The sequence below is a fragment of the Pseudophryne corroboree genome, chromosome 8 (genome assembly GCF_028390025.1).
Source record: "Pseudophryne corroboree isolate aPseCor3 chromosome 8, aPseCor3.hap2, whole genome shotgun sequence".
NCBI classification, from domain to species: domain Eukaryota; kingdom Metazoa; phylum Chordata; class Amphibia; order Anura; family Myobatrachidae; genus Pseudophryne; species Pseudophryne corroboree.
In genome coordinates this window covers 254748403-254765375 of record NC_086451.1, presented here as the reverse complement: position 1 = coordinate 254765375, position 16973 = coordinate 254748403, and the positions used below count along the sequence as shown (strand labels likewise).

Sequence of the window (16973 nt, the reverse complement as noted above, 5' to 3'; positions counted from 1 at the left end):
AAGCCACTAGTGACTGCACATACAGTATGCCCATGTTTCAAAGGACTGTAACAAAGCAATTATAGTTTTAGTCGAATTTGACCCAAATTTGTCCCAAACAGTCAGTCTCATATATTGCATATTCATTGTCTAGAATTTACCAAATTTACCATTTTATACATCATTATTACCAGCCAGTCCTTCACATATCATAAGACTTCCATGGCGTAGCGCTGGCACTAAAACAGTACTTCCTAAAATGGTATGTACAAAACAGAAAGCAATGGGCAACTTCGCCACTAAAAAAATCAATGCAGCTTTCCACCACTAAAGTCACTTCCTGTCAGTATAAAATATTCCCACTTGATTGATTGATTGATTGATTGATTGATTAATTAATTAAACAGAAGATTCATTCAACTTGTTATGGCTGAGTTTGTTTGTGAACCCGGACTAGTACTGGACACTGGGTTTGGTCTTCGGCGCTTTGGCCAGAATTGGGCTGGCTTGATAAATGATCTGCTCATCCAGACGTGGCAGTCAGGCAGTATACTCTATGAGGAAAGGTGACCAGCTATGGGTACTTGAACACTGGTTGTGGGACCACCAGTGCAATGGGTATCTGGGTTATCACCTAATGAAGTCATGTGAAGACTGGTGAGTTAGACTGAGGACAACAGTAATTACTGTAGAGGAAGCTGAGGACATCAGCAATGACTGTAGTAGAAGCTGAGGACATCAGCAATAATTGTAGACGAAGCTGAGAGCATCAGCAGTAACTGTAGACGAAGCTGAGGGCATCAGCAGTAACTGTAGATGTAGCTGAGGGTATCAGCAGTAACTGTAGATGTAGCAGATGGCATCAGCAATGACTGAAGCAGAAGCTGAGGGCATCAGCAATAATTGTAGATGAAGCTGAGAGCATCAGCAGTAACTGTAGATGGAGCTGAGAGCATCAGCAATGACTATAGCAGAAGCTGAGGGCATCAGCAATAATTGTAGACGAAGCTGAGGACATCAGCAGTAACTGTAGAGGAAGCTGAGGGCATCAGCAATGACTGTAGCAGAAGCTGAGGGCATCAGCAATAATTGTAGACGAAGCTGAGAGGATCAGCAGTAACTGTAGATGGAGCTGAGGGCATCAGCAATGACTGTAGCAGAAGCTGAGGACATCAGCAATAATTGGAGACGAAACTAAGAACATCAGCAGTAACTGTAGACGAAGCTTAGGGCATCAGCAATGACTATAACAGAAGCTGGGGGCATCAGCAATAATTGAAGACGAAGCTGAGGACTTCAGCAGTAACTGTAGAAAAAGCTGAGGGCATCAGCAATGCAGATTTCCAGATGCTGGGCAACTGAGGTAGCACAGTGGGGATTCCGAATGCTGTGTAATGCAGTGTCAGCACTGCTGGTTTCCCAGGTACTGTGAGGTAGTGATTCTGCACACTGTATGAATGAATGCTGCAGGGTGGAAGACAGCAGTAGCAGGTTTTCCGGATACTGAAGTGCGCTACCTTTCGCAGCAGTTTAACTGGAAGTTGGTAGGAACCAGTAGAGTCTATAATTCCGCTAGGGGTATAGGATAGTCCCTCTGGATCACTGGAAGACTACCAGTGAATCTGGAGATGCCGGGATGTAGTGGCAGTGATGGCCCTTTAAATCATCCAGGGAGTCAGGGAGTGCGTGAGATGACAACTGCAAATGCCGCTAGAGGTAAGTCGCCAATTGATATGATTTTAGTCAGGATTGTGACACAACTTTAATTACTGTAAATAGGTCAGAAGCAAACCTTTTACCTCTTTAAGACTACAGTAAAACGTTACATATCAGACCATTATTTCCAAAATCAGCATAACTCACTTGCTAAAGATGAACAATGAAGTCATTTTGGATCTGGGTATATTTTTACATCCAACAAATGCTACATGAATTCTAGATACATCTGTAAATATATATTTGTGTATCTATTGTTCATCCTATTTACCAGTCTTTGCATTCAGGCTTGTCATGAAAGCCAAATCCTGCCAAAAAAGCTTTAAATCTCAAACCCACAGAGACTGACTCAAAGGGAAAGATAATTGCACTGTAGAACCAGTTGTTTCACGTCCCAATATTTTTGCAAAATAGTCCCACTTGCATCCCATTTGAATTTTTTTTTTCTTTTATTTAATCATAGACATTAGTAATATATTGCACCATGACATTGGCCATTTCCAGCTGGGTGTATACAAACCCCTGGCAGATTCCTCCTTTATTATCAAACAGATACCTTATAACGGGTTTAGTATGAAATACCTAATCCTGATGGTCAAAATCCCAACAAGGTCAAAATCCCAACAAGGTCAAATACCGACATTTAAAATACAGACAAGGTCAAAAAACCGACATTTACATTGTCGATAGGTCAAAAAGTTGACACAAGTTTTTCATTGTTTTTTTTGTGTGTGTGTGTGTGTATGTCGACATGGACACCGTATAAGTGTACCGCGTCCCCTCGAATGGCTCGCTGGGCACGGTGCCTCGATGCGTTTGGCACAGTATTATATTCCCCCATCGAGGTCCACTGGGATGGTAAAGTATGAACAAGTCGGTTCAATGAAAAAAACTCATGAAAAACTCATGTAGACTTTTTGACCTATCGACATTTTAAATGTCGGTATTTTCACCTTATTGGTATTTTAAACTTCGGTATTTTGACCATGTTTTTTGACCTTGTCGGGATTTTGACCGTCGGTCAATGGTTGTCAATATTTTGACCATCGGGATTTTGATTGTAGATAAATTGACCGCATCCCCTTATAACAAGTACAACTTTGGTTCTACTGGATGTTCTATGCTGATCTACAGGACCCGAACATTACAATTAACAAACTAGTGAGGAGGAACAGAACTAGTATAGTGCCTTATGCAGAGACATGAAAAATACGTGCTCCAGCACTGTGTGCGCAGGAAAAGTCATACTTATTTACTTTTAAGGTCTCCTATCTTGGAGAAGCCTAGAGAGGATATGATGCTTGCCTTACCCGTCGTGGCAAAATGGTGTGCTTTGTGGGTCCACTGGGAGGGAGCAGGGCTAAATGATGCAATTTAGAGTGCCACAATTCCCAGTATAATCTCTTCATCCTGCCACTTCACTAAGAAGGTGCGGCGGATTGCCTGAAAAATTGTGGGAGAGTAAGCAAGTATAGGAAAAATGTGTATGTTAACCTGTATGCAGACTGTATGTGACTGCACTGTAGTGCAATGATTAGTTTGCTGCCTCACTGAACCGAGGTCTTGAATTTGATTCCCATAAAGGCTCTGTCAGTGTGGAATTGTAGTTTGTGTTTCCTATGGATGAAGATGTACCCTTACTCAGCTTTGCTCTCAGTGTGACACATATTCTCTAAAGTGGCACCGAATCTCATGCCAAGGTTTCACTAGTGTGCTGTATATTCACACTGCCACCACTAGTGCCCTATACTGTACAAAACTTAGCACATTCGATTGCACAAAATTCACACAAATATTTGCAGAAAAGTAGCATCATATTAGGGGAAATGTAGCACTATAGGAGTGAAAAAGTAGCAAAGAGCGTGAAGACTGCTGTGACTACATACTGACAATGTGGCTAACAGTGGAAAACGCATGTCATACATATAACAGAGAGCTATGACATACACAACAAACAAGCTGCATTGTCAGTCTTCTGCATATACATTAATGCTGATTAGTCTTCACGCTCTTCGCTACTTTCCCATAATAGTGCTACTTATACACAGATACAGTATTTGTGCGGCTTTTGCACAATTAAAAGTGCTATATTTTTGCATATTTATCATAGATGAACACGCATGTTTTGAGAGTACGCGCACTTTACGAATAGCCTATAATATGGAACACCACTATGGTCCTGGCTGAGATGTGGTGGGAGCTGCTATCGCTGCTGCTTACATGGAAGTAGCAGTGATAGCACTAATATGGTAATGCAGCAGGGGGCACCCCACCTTCTGCTGCATTATTGATCCGAGCTGCATCCTAGAACGCAGTATCGGATCTTCCCCGACACCATCGGCTGGCTGTGTGACCAATGGGGTCGTGCAAGCCAGCCGCCGCAATTCCTACCTAGAGCTAGGAAATCTCAGAGAATGGATATACTGACCTCGTCTGTCCCCTGTAACAGTGGGTCGCCGCCCTTAAACAGCATAGACTGTTAATCACTGACAATATCGAATATGGAAAATACTCCTTCGGGACCTCTAAATTGCGCAAAAATCACAAGGCAGCCTACTAGGTATATACAATCTCCAAGGTACCCCTCCAAAGTACCTGAAGTCTAATATAGAAAAAATTGGGTGGTAGAGAAAGTATTCCCTCAGGCGCTCAACATCAATATACAGATACAAATTAAAAGGAGTAATACATCCCTTATTCAGTAGAGGAGATCCAGAAAACACTTAGGATTCTTCTTCTTCACTTTTCAATATCTCACAAATACAGGAGAATATGTAAAAAAGAAATCATAACATGTGTAGTACAATCACAATTTAATGATAAAACACTAACACACATTAGACATAAACACAATTCACAGTAGAAAACTATCCAAAGGTTCCGCTGCAGGCGGGAAGCCAGAATAATTACCAGCAAGTAATGAGAACTGGTTTTTGTCAGCTCTCAAAATAGCAGTTTGTAATACAGTCACCAACCGTCTCTCCGGAAAAGGCCACTGGAACTGGTGTTTTGGCAATCAATTCAGCTTTCCTGGTCCTTTAGCAAAAGCGGGTGGTATTCATGTGACCGCCGGTCAGCTGACCGACAGTCACATGACCTCCTCCACCAGCCCGACGGGTCACTGTCCCGATGGTCGGCATGCCGACCAACAGGGACTATTTCCACTCGTGGGTGTCCACGCAGGGCCGGCGCTACCACTAGGCAGCTTTAGGCAGCTGCCTATGGGCGGCGACCACTGGAGGGCGGCACCGCAAAGTGAAAGTGAAAGAGAACACAGGAAAGAGGAGCAGCTTGTTGGCGCCTGGCCCACCACGTCTGACTGTCTGCCAGTGCCACTGCCTTCAAACGTGAGTGTGCCGCCCTAGCTACTTCAGTTCATGAAGGAGTCACCCCTCACCCGCTGCCCTGGTCGCTGGTCCGCTCCGCTGCTGCATCAGCCGCCGGCGCGCCGCCTCTCCGGGAGATCGAGAAAATTGTTATCCGCGCCCCCCCTCCACGCAATCCCGCGACTGGTCGGTGCGTCCCACATTATGTCCTGACTACCCGCCGCTCCGGCGCTCCCCCACGCGATGGTCTCCGTCTCCCGCGGCGGGCGTCCCCCCCCTTCACCCCTGCATTTGGGCACAGTGACTGACTGTGACAGTGACACAGGTCAGGGCAGCACATGAAGGAGTCACCCGCTGCCCTGGTCCGCTCCGCTGCCGCATCGGGCGCCACCTCAGGCTCCCCGGGAGATCGAGCAAATTGTTATCCGTCCCCCTCCCCCCCGCAATCCCGCGACTGGCTCCCGTGGGCCGCATCTCATCAGTACCTGCTGCTGCCTCCACAGCTATTGGGCTCCGCTGCACTCTCTCCCCCCCCCCCCTTCCTGCATCTTGTTCCTTGCTAGGTTCATGTCTCTCCCCCCCCCCCCCCCTCTGCTGCTGCCTCTTCTTATTACCAGCTTTCCCCCGCAGCTATTAGGCTCCCGCTGCCGCCCCCTTCCCCTTCCTGCATCTTCTTCCTAGCTAGGTTCATGTCTCTCCCCCCCCCCCCCTCTGCTGCTGCCTCTTCTTATTACCAGCTCTCCCCCGCAGCTATTAGGCTCCCGCTGCTCCCCCCTCCACCCTCCTGCATCTTGTACCTAGTTTCATTTTTTAAACCCCCCCCCCCCCTGCTGCTGCCACCTCTTCTTATTACCAGCTCCCCAGTGGCCTCCCATATATTACCCCCTCCCCCCCTCCGTTATTGGGCTCCCGCACTCCACATCATTATGTAACCCCCCCCCAGCCCCCCACGATTGAGCTCCCGGACTCCCGTATGTCACCCGCTCCCCCCTCCGTAATTGGGCTCCCACATGTCGCTTCTTGTCACACGCATCTTGTAACCTGCTCTCTCCCCTCCGCCCCCCCCCACGCCTTCCCCAGACCCTGCTCCCGCTGCCTGTTACCCGCACCCACTGGGCTCCTTCATCTTGTAACCTGCTCTCCTCTCTCCACGCCCCCCCTCCCTGCGACTCTGCTCCCGCAGCTTGTTAATCGCACACACTGGGCTCCTGCATGCATCTTGTAACCCCCTCTCCTCTCTCTGTGAGGGCGGGATGTACTAAGCGATGCTACTATTACAAATCTGCCGCGGAGTGGCCGCAGTGGGAGTTCGGGGCTGAGTTTCCCCACTGATTGTCCGATTCAGTCCTGGTAAGGGCGGCGCTGCGGGGTCCGGTAACCTCAATGTTATTCTATTATTGCTGCTGCTAAGGGCTGTATCTGGCAGTAACTCCCCATGCCACGCCCAGGACGGGGGAATGATCCAGTTACCCAGCTGCGGCACAATGTACTCGGGGTGGCGGGGGCGATCTGACCGTGCCAGAGCTGGGTGCAGAGTGAAGCTGTGCCTGTAATACGCCAGACGCTGCCCAGCTACAGTACCTCTGCCCTGCAGCCCCTGCCTGGGTGAGAGTAGCATGAGGGCTCCTGGCGTGGGGCTTCTGATTTTATGTAGTGTGTGTCATTTACTGTGCGTCTTACTGTGTCATATTTTATATTGTGTGTGTCACTGAAATAATTTGAATTTCGGCTCATTCTGTGTGCTATAATTTGAACTGCAGCTCATTCCGTGTGCTATAATGTGAACTGCGGCTCATTCCGTGTGTTATAATGTGAATTTCGGCTCATTCAGTGTACTAAATGTGAATTTCGGCTCATTCAGTGTGCTATAATGTGAATTTCGGCAACAGTATTAGATAGTATAAGGGGTCCTACTATTGTGGTGCATAATGTGTATAAGGGGTATATGGTGTGGTAAACTATACTGAAGGTCACGTCCCCTTTTGAGTGGCCATGCCCCCACTCTGGAGCACACGCGCGCTAAATTGCAACCTTTACTTTTCCATACACCCACTTCAAAATTTCTACTTCGACTGCTGTGTGTATGTGTGTGTGTATATATATATATATATATATATATATCTATCCGGGAGCAGGGTCGGATTATAAGAAGGGCGACTGGGGGGGGGGGGGGGGGGGTTATGCCTTAAGTTTTGCCTAGGGTGCCAAAAAACCTTGCACCGGCCCTGTGTCCACGACACCCATAGAGTGGGAATAGAACCCATGGCGCCCGCAGGTCGCCACCGTGCCCGCAGCGTGGCGAGCGCAGCGAGCCCGCAAGGGGCTTACTGCACTCGCCCCTCCCCGCCGGGATCCCGGCGTCGGTATGCTGCCGGGATCCCGGCGTCGGTAAGCTGACCGGCGGTCAGGAGACCGCCGGTCAGCCGTACTACACCCAGCAAAAGCTGCTGTTGCTAAAGGACCAGGAAAGCTGAATTGATTGCCAAAACACCAGTTCCAGTGGCCTTTTCCGGAGAGACGGTTGGTGACTGTATTACAAATTGCTATTTTGAGAGCTGACAAAAACCAGTTCTCATTACTTGCTGGTAATTATTCTGGCTTCCCGCCTGCAGCGGAACCTTTGGATAGTTTTCTACTGTGAATTGTGTTTATGTCTAATGTGTGTTAGTGTTTTATCATTAAATTGTGATTGTACTACACATGTTATGATTTCTTTTTTACATATTCTCCTGTATTTGTGAGATATTGAAAAGTGAAGAAGAATCCCAAGTGTCTTCTGGATCTCCTCTACTGAATAAGGGATGTATTACTCCTTTTAATTTGTATCTGTATATTGATGATGAGCGCCTGAGGGAATACTTTCTCTACCACCCAATTTTTTCTATGTTAATCACTGACAGTCTGATACCACAGACTGCTTTCGATGTTGCAGCACACATTTGCGCATGCACAGAATGGGTCCTACATATGTGCAAGGTACTGATAATCGGTGCTTTGTGGCACAAACAGCAACTCCAACCACATCTGATTAACCCCTGTATGCGATACTGTGGCATGAGACAGAGGGGCCTTTTGCGTAATTGTAGAAAAGCTTAGTAAGGACACATCCGCAGTCATCATTATCAGTGCAAACATTTACCAGTCTATGTGAGCTACAAAGGTAAGTCTGAGAACAGAGTCCAACTCCTCATAGCCTGCAGCTCCATCCACGCCCTCACTGACCTTTGCCTACCTGAGGATGGCCTGTTGCAGCCCTCTTCAGTCGTCAGTGTAGATGCAAATGCATATGGCTCTGCATCTCCTGTACCCGCATGCAGTCTGTTCTGGAGTATGTGCAGTGTGAAAACATGCAAGATATACTCAATCAACATTACCTTCAGTTATGCATCAGACCCTTAGTATAAAGCTTAAATGGCCACTGCTGCATCAATATTTTAAAACAAACATTGCAGTATTATCACTTTATAGGTTCACAGTTCATAAACATGACAAAAGCGTTGAAGGAAACACATATTTGGTTATCAGTAAGGGTGCCCATTGTTCACTGTGGGCCCAATTCATGTTTGTATAGAATTGCACAGCCACAAGGAAGCGGCTGTGCAATTCCATCTAATTAACATGCTCTCTATCCCTGTAGGAGGTAGAGACCTCCTGTCAGCATTAGCAAGATCCGAGTGCTGAAGCCGCAGCCCACCGATTTTGATTTGTGGTGGTTACATATACCAGCCAGCCTGTGTAAGTTGAAGTTTACCCAAGCTGGCTGTAAGAGCTGGAGACTGGGACACTGGGTCCAGGAGAATTGCATCCAACAACAAAGACCCTGGACCCGTCACGCCTTCAAAATAGGGGCACCCCCCGTTTTGAAGAACGGTGTCAGAAGCCGCTCCCAGTTGTCCCCACAAATGCTGCAGCATGTCAATCATGCTGTGACAGACAGGGTGCTGCTAGAAACATTGCAAGAGTCATTCTGTGTGAAGAAGGGTCTTGCGCCTGTGCAGGCCTCAAAACATCATATTTGTATATATTTGTATGCAACCCATCAGGCAAACCCCACCCCCACCACCAACACCACCACCCGTATCCAGGTTTGTGGCCACAGTCGGGCAGCCCTGCCTATACATGCAGATATGGCTCCATAACTGATCACCTGACTCTTATCCCAGTGATAAACATCATCAAAGTCAGTAAAGATGGGATGATGCAACTGACTATGTGGATAGCACCAAAGAATCAATAAATGCAAAACATTTTCAAAGTAGCAGAATGCCTATAGCTGCCGTAGTCTTTGTGATCTGTCACCACTATAATTATACATGTTATTATCACTTTTCAAAATTTCTGTTCCCTGAAATCAATGTGATTCCCAGGAAATAATATTGGCTCATTTGGCCCTGGAAATTTAGGAACCCAAGAGATGTCAACTATGATTTCCCTGTAAAAGTGTTCCAAGAACAATGAAATGACAGAGACCAATATAATTCCTTCTGTTCCCGGAACTGAGAAAGGTCAAGCGATCAGGGCTGATGATAGACTGCTACAAGCCACACCATCAATCTCTTACATGTAGAAGTTTTCTGCAATCATTCTGCAATACCTTCAGTCAGACATTGCCCTGTTCACCATCCTCTTAAATCCAGCTTTGTGAACAATTACAAGCTGTGATAATGTAGGACAAGTACAGGTTGTACAGTTCTATAGTGTAATTTTTTAAGCACATAAGCCAAAATGCCCCATCACATTACGGTACATTAGGTCCTCTTCCATAAACAGTTAGTAGAGGTACTTACATACAATTATGTGTCTGATGGGGATCAGTACGAGATCCCGACGGTCGGGATCCCGACTGTCAGGAGACCAACGCCAGGAGCCCGACAGCCAGGATCCCGGCGGCGGCGGGCTCGCTGTGCTCGCCACGCTTCGGGCCCGGTGGCATGGACCACCACCCAAGAGGGGTAACTGCCGGTATTTCTGCTGGTGTCGGGATTCCGGCGTCGGTATCCTGACCACCGGGATCCCGACAGGCGGTCAATTGACTGCCTCCCATCTGATGTATCATGGGTAAAAATTAAGAGGTCATGACACTAACTAACTAAAGACTGTACATCAGGGACGAAACTAGGATCTCTTTCACCTGGGGCAAAACAGTAATTCCCCCCTCCCCCCATTTAATTAAATTATGCCACACAGTAATAATGCCATTTATGCCACACAGTACCCCACAGTGGCGGAACTACCGCCAGTGCAAGCTGTGCCTTGCACTGGGGCCCGCCACTGTCAAGGGGCCCAAAGCAGCGCGGCATGTAATGAGTCAGCCCAGGATCATCATCTGCCATCAAGCTGCACCGAGGAGCCTGAGCCAGCGGAGACAGTAAGTATAATCTATTCTTTCTTTCTTTTCTGTCTGTCTGACGCTATGTGTAAAAAGGGGACGCTGTCTGCCATTATGTGTAAAAAAGGGGACGCTGTATGCCGTAATGTGTAAAAAGGGGGACGCTGTCTGCCGTAATGTGTAAAAAGGGGACGCTGTCTGCCGTAATGTGTAAAGAGGGGACGCTGTCTGCCGTAATGTGTAAAAAAGGAGATGCTGTCTGCCATAATGTGTAAATAGGGGGACGTTGTCTGCCGTAATGTGTAAAAAGGGAGACGCTGTCTGCCGTAATGTGTAAAAAGGGGACGCTGCCAAAAGGGGGGCGCTGTCTGCCGTAATGTGTAAAAAAGGGGACGCTGTCTGCCGTTATGTGTAAAAAAGGGGACGCTGCCTGCCGTAATGTGTAAAAAGGGGACTATGTCTGCCATAGTGTGTAAAAAGGCTACGCTGTCTGCCGTAATGTGTAAAAAGGGGAATCTGTCCGCCGTAAGGTGTAAAAGGGGCTCTACCTGGTGTAGTGGCGCTACTGTGCGGCGTAATTTGAATAATGGAGACTACTGTGCACAGTTATATGAATTGATATTATTTTGTGGCCACACCCCTTGCCCACTAAGCCACGCCCCTATATTTTTTGCGCACGCCTAAGGCGCGCACTGCCCGTGTTTTACATAGGGGGGGGGACTCCAATGACATTTCTTGCACGCAGCACTAAAATGTTTAGTTCCGACACTGTTGCTAGGTATCCATTTCCCTGGCCCTGAGCAGGTCCCCCTCACCAGATCCTCTCCAGAGGTGGACTTGGATGGGATGAGGGGGCCCAAAGCATTTTGTTGCACCTGGGCCCTCCGCCACTGGTACCCCATATACATGTTACACCACACAGTAGTAATGCACGTTGTACACATAACCGCCGACATCATTTCAGCCCCAACCCATATACACAATGCCACACAGCAATGTCCCACATTATGCCACACATTAGTAGTACCCTTTCAAACTATTCCACACTTTTGGGGATTAGTCAGTGTCCGGTAAGGTGAGGTCCTATCAATAGGAAGCTGCAAGATAGCTACCCTGGCAATAGAGGGGTAGAGGGCAAGAACCCTTGGAGAAAGGGGAGAAAGTGCACACCCCTGTATGGTTCAGGGAAGACTGAAGGTGCAGGACATGGTCAGCAGTGACTGACACAGCAAATATCCCCCACATAAGGGGTAGCCCCGCTCACCTCACTAGCAGGTCTCAGTGGAGGCAGGACAGAGCGACAGGCAGGCACTGCAGGGAATCCAGTCAGGGCAGCAGGAAGCCATATGGCAATATCACTGAGTCTCCCAACAGCTTAGCAGCAGTCGAGAACCATACTGACAGACGAAGCTCCAGAGCCGCACCACATGCCTCCCAGAGGACACACAGTGCCGCTGAGGCAAACACAGCAGGCAATGCAGCACAGACATACAGTAGGCACACACAGGTAGGCAGATAAGCTGCTCCCCCTGTCTCTCTTTTGATTAATCCAGCCAGCGCTCCCGGATGTATCCTACTTCCAGCACACGGTACTCCGCAGCACTAAAGCAGCAGGGGGAGGGTTGGGGGGAGTAGACTGGCCTTGTGCACAGAACAGTCCACCTCAACTGCTGCACCCGGGTCACTTGCCCCCTTTGGCACCCACACCTTCCCTAGTTGCGGCCATGTGTACATCCACATGACTTCCGAGTAATGAGTGCATTTATTGATGTTTCACAAGATATACAGTACAGGCAGCAGCATCAGAATCACATTGATATATTACTTCATTGTTATGACATATTTAGGAAGGAACTATTGCATGCATTTATTACAATTATATGGACCAAGCTAAACTGTCCTCTTGCATATAGGGGGTCAATCAAGTGCAATTGCATCTATGACCATAGGTGGAAATGTTCTGCGCGTGTGTGAATGGGATCTACAGCATAGGCCACCACTTAGGGGAAGGAAGAGGCCAGTGATCTCCATTGTAGGACAGTGATTTCCTGGCCTTAGCAACGGGCAGCACCATAGGTGCCATAAGCCGCCCAATGCTGGTTGCTTTGATCCGCTGCTGCACCCTAGTATCACTAGTGCTGCAGGAGGCTTCTACGTTTAATAGACGCCTCCTGCTGCATTGACTAACAGCGCTTGGTTACTGCATCCAAGGAAGCAGCAGTGACAGCACTTCCAACTACATCTGAATGACCCCCATAATGCCATATTCTGCTTTATAAATGCTTTGTACAAGTGGTATTGGTGAGATGCGATGATCACATGTATATCTCTTATACATATCTGAGTGCAATGTTCCCTTGGCTTTGGCCTTTAAGACAAATGGGCCTATTTCTTAAAGAATATTTGCAGGATATTCCCCGAAAAAAGCCATATTCATAAGTTTCTATGAGGGCTGCAAAGCTGTCAGATTTACTAAGCCCTGGGATGCGAAGCAATCAGCCACTTGGCTCTGATAGGAGAATACCATCGCCAGACAGCATAATCCAATAGTAGCCTATGGGCTCCTAATTTGCAAACTTCTACGTAGAGGGAGCCCTCCCTCCTGTGGCCCCCCTGCAGTAGCGGATCTTACTACGGGCACACAGGATTTTTGCCAGGGGTGCCGCCGCCATCCGGAGGGCGCCGCCGCCTTGGCAAGATTCGCTACTGGTGGTGCCCCCCCCGCTACTGGGGGCACAAACGGGGACAATACTACTGGGGGGCACAAATGGGGGCAATACTACTGGGGGCACATTGACCACACCCCTTTATGAAGCCACGCCCCTATTTTCACCAGGGGCGCCACAAGGGCTAGAACCGGCCCTGCCCCCCAGTGAAGCATGCTTCGGCCACCGGCTTGATAGTGTTACACTACCATACTGCTACCAGCTCTTTGCCTGGATGGACACTTATCAGAGCCCGTCTCCTAGCAAGAAACATGTAGCTGATTCAGGTGATAATAATGAAAATATGGATTGTGTGTGTGTGTGTGTGTGTGTGTGTGTGTGTGTGTGTGTGTGTGTGTGTGTGTGTTTAAGCATATTTTAAATATTGTACTTAATTAGATTAGACACTTATTAAATTAAGAAGCGTTGACACATTGACAAATTGACACATATCTCCTATATATTTGCCCAGATCTGTGACTTTGTGATTCATTTGCTAACGCTGGGCGGAGTCACAATGCTGGGCGGAGTCAAGTCACAGATCTGCCCAAATATATAGGAGAGAATAGGAGAACACTTAACAGTACATGGTGATAACAGTACATACATAGTGAGCGCAGGAGAGACAGCAGCAGCAGGTTAAAGCTCCGTATAAGCACCACCCCCAGCCGTCAGCTATTGGACACATGTTAAAGCTCCGTACAAGCACCGCCGCCAGATATTGGACACATGTTAAAGCTCCATACAAGCACCGCCCCCAGCCACCAGCTATTGGACACATGGCTGAGGAGTGCGCTGTGATTGGCCGCCAATGCAACTAGCACCTGGGTCCCCGCTCACACAGGGAGACGCTGGCGGACACTACAGTGCCAGGTGCCAGAGAGTGCAGTAAGATGCCTGTGCGCTCCGTCCCCTGGCAGTGAGCCCCGCTTCGTACCCGCCCTCACCCCGCGTCCCCGCTATATGTAGGGAGTTGGGGATGCTCTGTACCACGGGGGCAGCAGCAGTAGCTACATCCCATCACACCCACGGGTGGCCAATCACAGCGCACCCTTCAGCATGTGTCCAATGGCTGGCGCCTGGAGGCGGTGCTTGTATGTCGCGTTAACATGCTGCTGCCTTTCCTGCGCTCACTATGTATGTACTGTTATTACAATGTACTGTTATGTGTTCTCCTATACTCTCCTATATATTTGGCCAGTGTGTACTCCTATTCTCTCCTATATATTTGGCCAGTGTGTTCTCCTATTCTCTCCTATACATTTGGCAAGTGTGTTCTCCTATTCTCTCCTATATATTTGGCCAGTGTGCTCTCCTAATTTCTCCTATGCTTCTCCTATATATTTGGCCAGATCTGTAACTTGACTCCGCCCAGCATTGCGACTCCACCCAGCTTTAGCAATGAGTCACAAAGTCACAGATATGTCCTAATATATAGGAGATACCTACCTCCATCCCACCCACAGCAAACCCACGGCTGCCCCTACACCACCTACGGACCCCCTCGACCATCCACTGCACCCCCTACACCTACACCTCCCCCACTCAATGAACCCCAGCCCCTCACCCGCCACCACCGGACCCCCAACACCACCCGCAAGCACACCTACCCCTTACCCACCCACAACGCTTCCAGAACCCCTCCCACATCCACGAGAGCCTTGCACCGACCCCTCCCCCACCCCCTCCAACGCTACCCCACCCACATCGCATCCAGACCCCATCCACCACCCCCAGTCCCCTGCTCCTCCCCCACCCACACCACCCTCTCCTATCCGCACACACTCCCGGCATCCGCCCCTCCTCCACCCACAGACACCCTCCCCCATACGCGGTCACCCCTGCACCCGCTACATTCTGTACATCATGCCCTGCAGCCACTGTTCACACCCACTAAAGGGCCTACGCCCACTTCACCATCAAACGCACTTTCGTCGTGCACTATTTACCCACTCACACAACTACGTGCAGGGATTACGGGGGCGTAGCCCCTTCCGACGGTGTGAAGAGCGCCCGTAGGGCGCAATGAATCACCTAGTAATATTTATTTGTGCCAAATCATCAAAGAGAAATTCTTTATACAGTAGCAGCGACCAGGTAATGTGTTACTATGAATTAACTGAGACCCTTGACAGAAAGAGCTACCGTTGTATCCGGCGTGTTTCCTATTTTACAGATGAATTATTTAGTGTACTGCATTTCTGATATAAATGCATTTTTGCTTAAGGTACTGACACTTTTCCACCACAAGTATACCCTGTGTCTCAGTTATTAACAGCTCCACAAGGGATTGTAAAGGCTCCACTTTAATATTACGATTAGAATGTCACAAGCAAATCCTTGAGCCGATGGGAATTCCTTGGAGCTCTGTACTAGTAAAACAAGTACTTCTTTTATTAGACTATATCAATCAGAGACTCTCGGAACAGAACCTGCTTCCATTTGATTCTTCCACATGACACGGGACATACATTGATACATACTGTTAAACATACTATTGAGGATCTGTCACATTTGCTGGACCAACAGTTGGGATTTTACAATATGCATCCTGAAATATGCATGAAAGAAGTAATACTTGAAGGAAAAGTAGACACATGTATAAAGCTTCTTGTTTCTCTGAATTATATTCAAAGTGTGAATGACAGTATACAAACCTCATTTTGAAGGTGCCATTGATCCTTATGAAGATCTCTATTCAGTACACATCATGCAGGCCTCATTTAGGGATGGTATTCAGTTTGCCGGCTGTTGGGATCCCGGCGCACCGTATACCAGGGCCGGAATCCCGACACCCGGCATACCGACAACCTTTCTTGCTCTTGGGGGTCCACGACTCCCCTAGAGGGAGAATAAATAGCGTGCCCGCAGCGTGGCGAGTACAGCGAGCCCGCAAGGGGCTCATTTGCGCTCGCCCAGCTGTCGGTATGCCGGCGGTTGGAATCCCAGCGCCAGTATGCTGGCCGCCGGGAGCCCGGCCACCGGCATACCATACTACACCCCTCAATTATGGTAGCGTCCCCAACATTATAGAAAAATTATGAATGCAAAACTAAGGCTAATGTGTGTAATTGGAGTTGCATCTACGAGCATTAAGATATCTGCAAAAGAATCTGCTTCCATGTAGCATGAGGTTCCCCTGACATATACCAGTCACAGCCTGGTCAGTACTGGGCAAAATTCTCTTCTGATGTCACCAACTCCAAGAGCATGCATGTTATGGTAAATAAGTCTAAATGAGCCCCAAATTGCCACTTAAGCGAGGCCAAGAAATTCAGAAAACCCATTCAGAATCTGATCAGTATGAAGTACATTTCAAGTTATAGTGAAAAATTCAGCTATACAAAAAGCGCATTAGGCTGTGATTGCAGCCATCAGTCAAACCCAATACTCAGCCCATAAGTTGTTCAAAGGGGATGCGGTTCTGTCACTATTCCGACGCTGGTATCCCAATCAGTTAATCTTATGCTTAATTGATTATGAAATCAAATATTAGTAAAGATCAGATATTTCAAAATAATTGGTTAATACCTCTATTTATAAAAGGTTTATTGTATTTTCCTGCATGTAAAGTGTCAAAAATTCTATCCAAAAGAGAGGAAAATTGTCGCACAAGCAGGTATTTCCATTGCACGTCATTCGCTTGAGATTGCTGCAAATGTGAACAGAGACACTCAGCATTTCACATAGGACATGCTATAAAGAAAAATACATACGGGGGCTTGGAATGAGGGGATGATTAGAGATCAGTGGGCAGCTCTCTTTTCATCGAATAGATTATAGTCTTCTGTCAAATGTAGCTGGAAGAGGAATAGTAAGTCCACGGACCATAGACGTGTTTCTAAGACATATTTTTAGTTTTTCCAGTTCCATTAGTTATTTTTATTTTTAGGATGCAGTTCATGTTGGTTTGGAGGT

General features: G+C 47.8%; 1 protein-coding gene across 3 annotated transcripts in view; it reads right to left on the bottom strand.

The window, feature by feature from the left end:
- Positions 1 to 16973, bottom strand: part of NEXMIF (neurite extension and migration factor) — a 731538-nt gene that overhangs the window by 412728 nt on the left and 301837 nt on the right. The window lies entirely within an intron of this gene.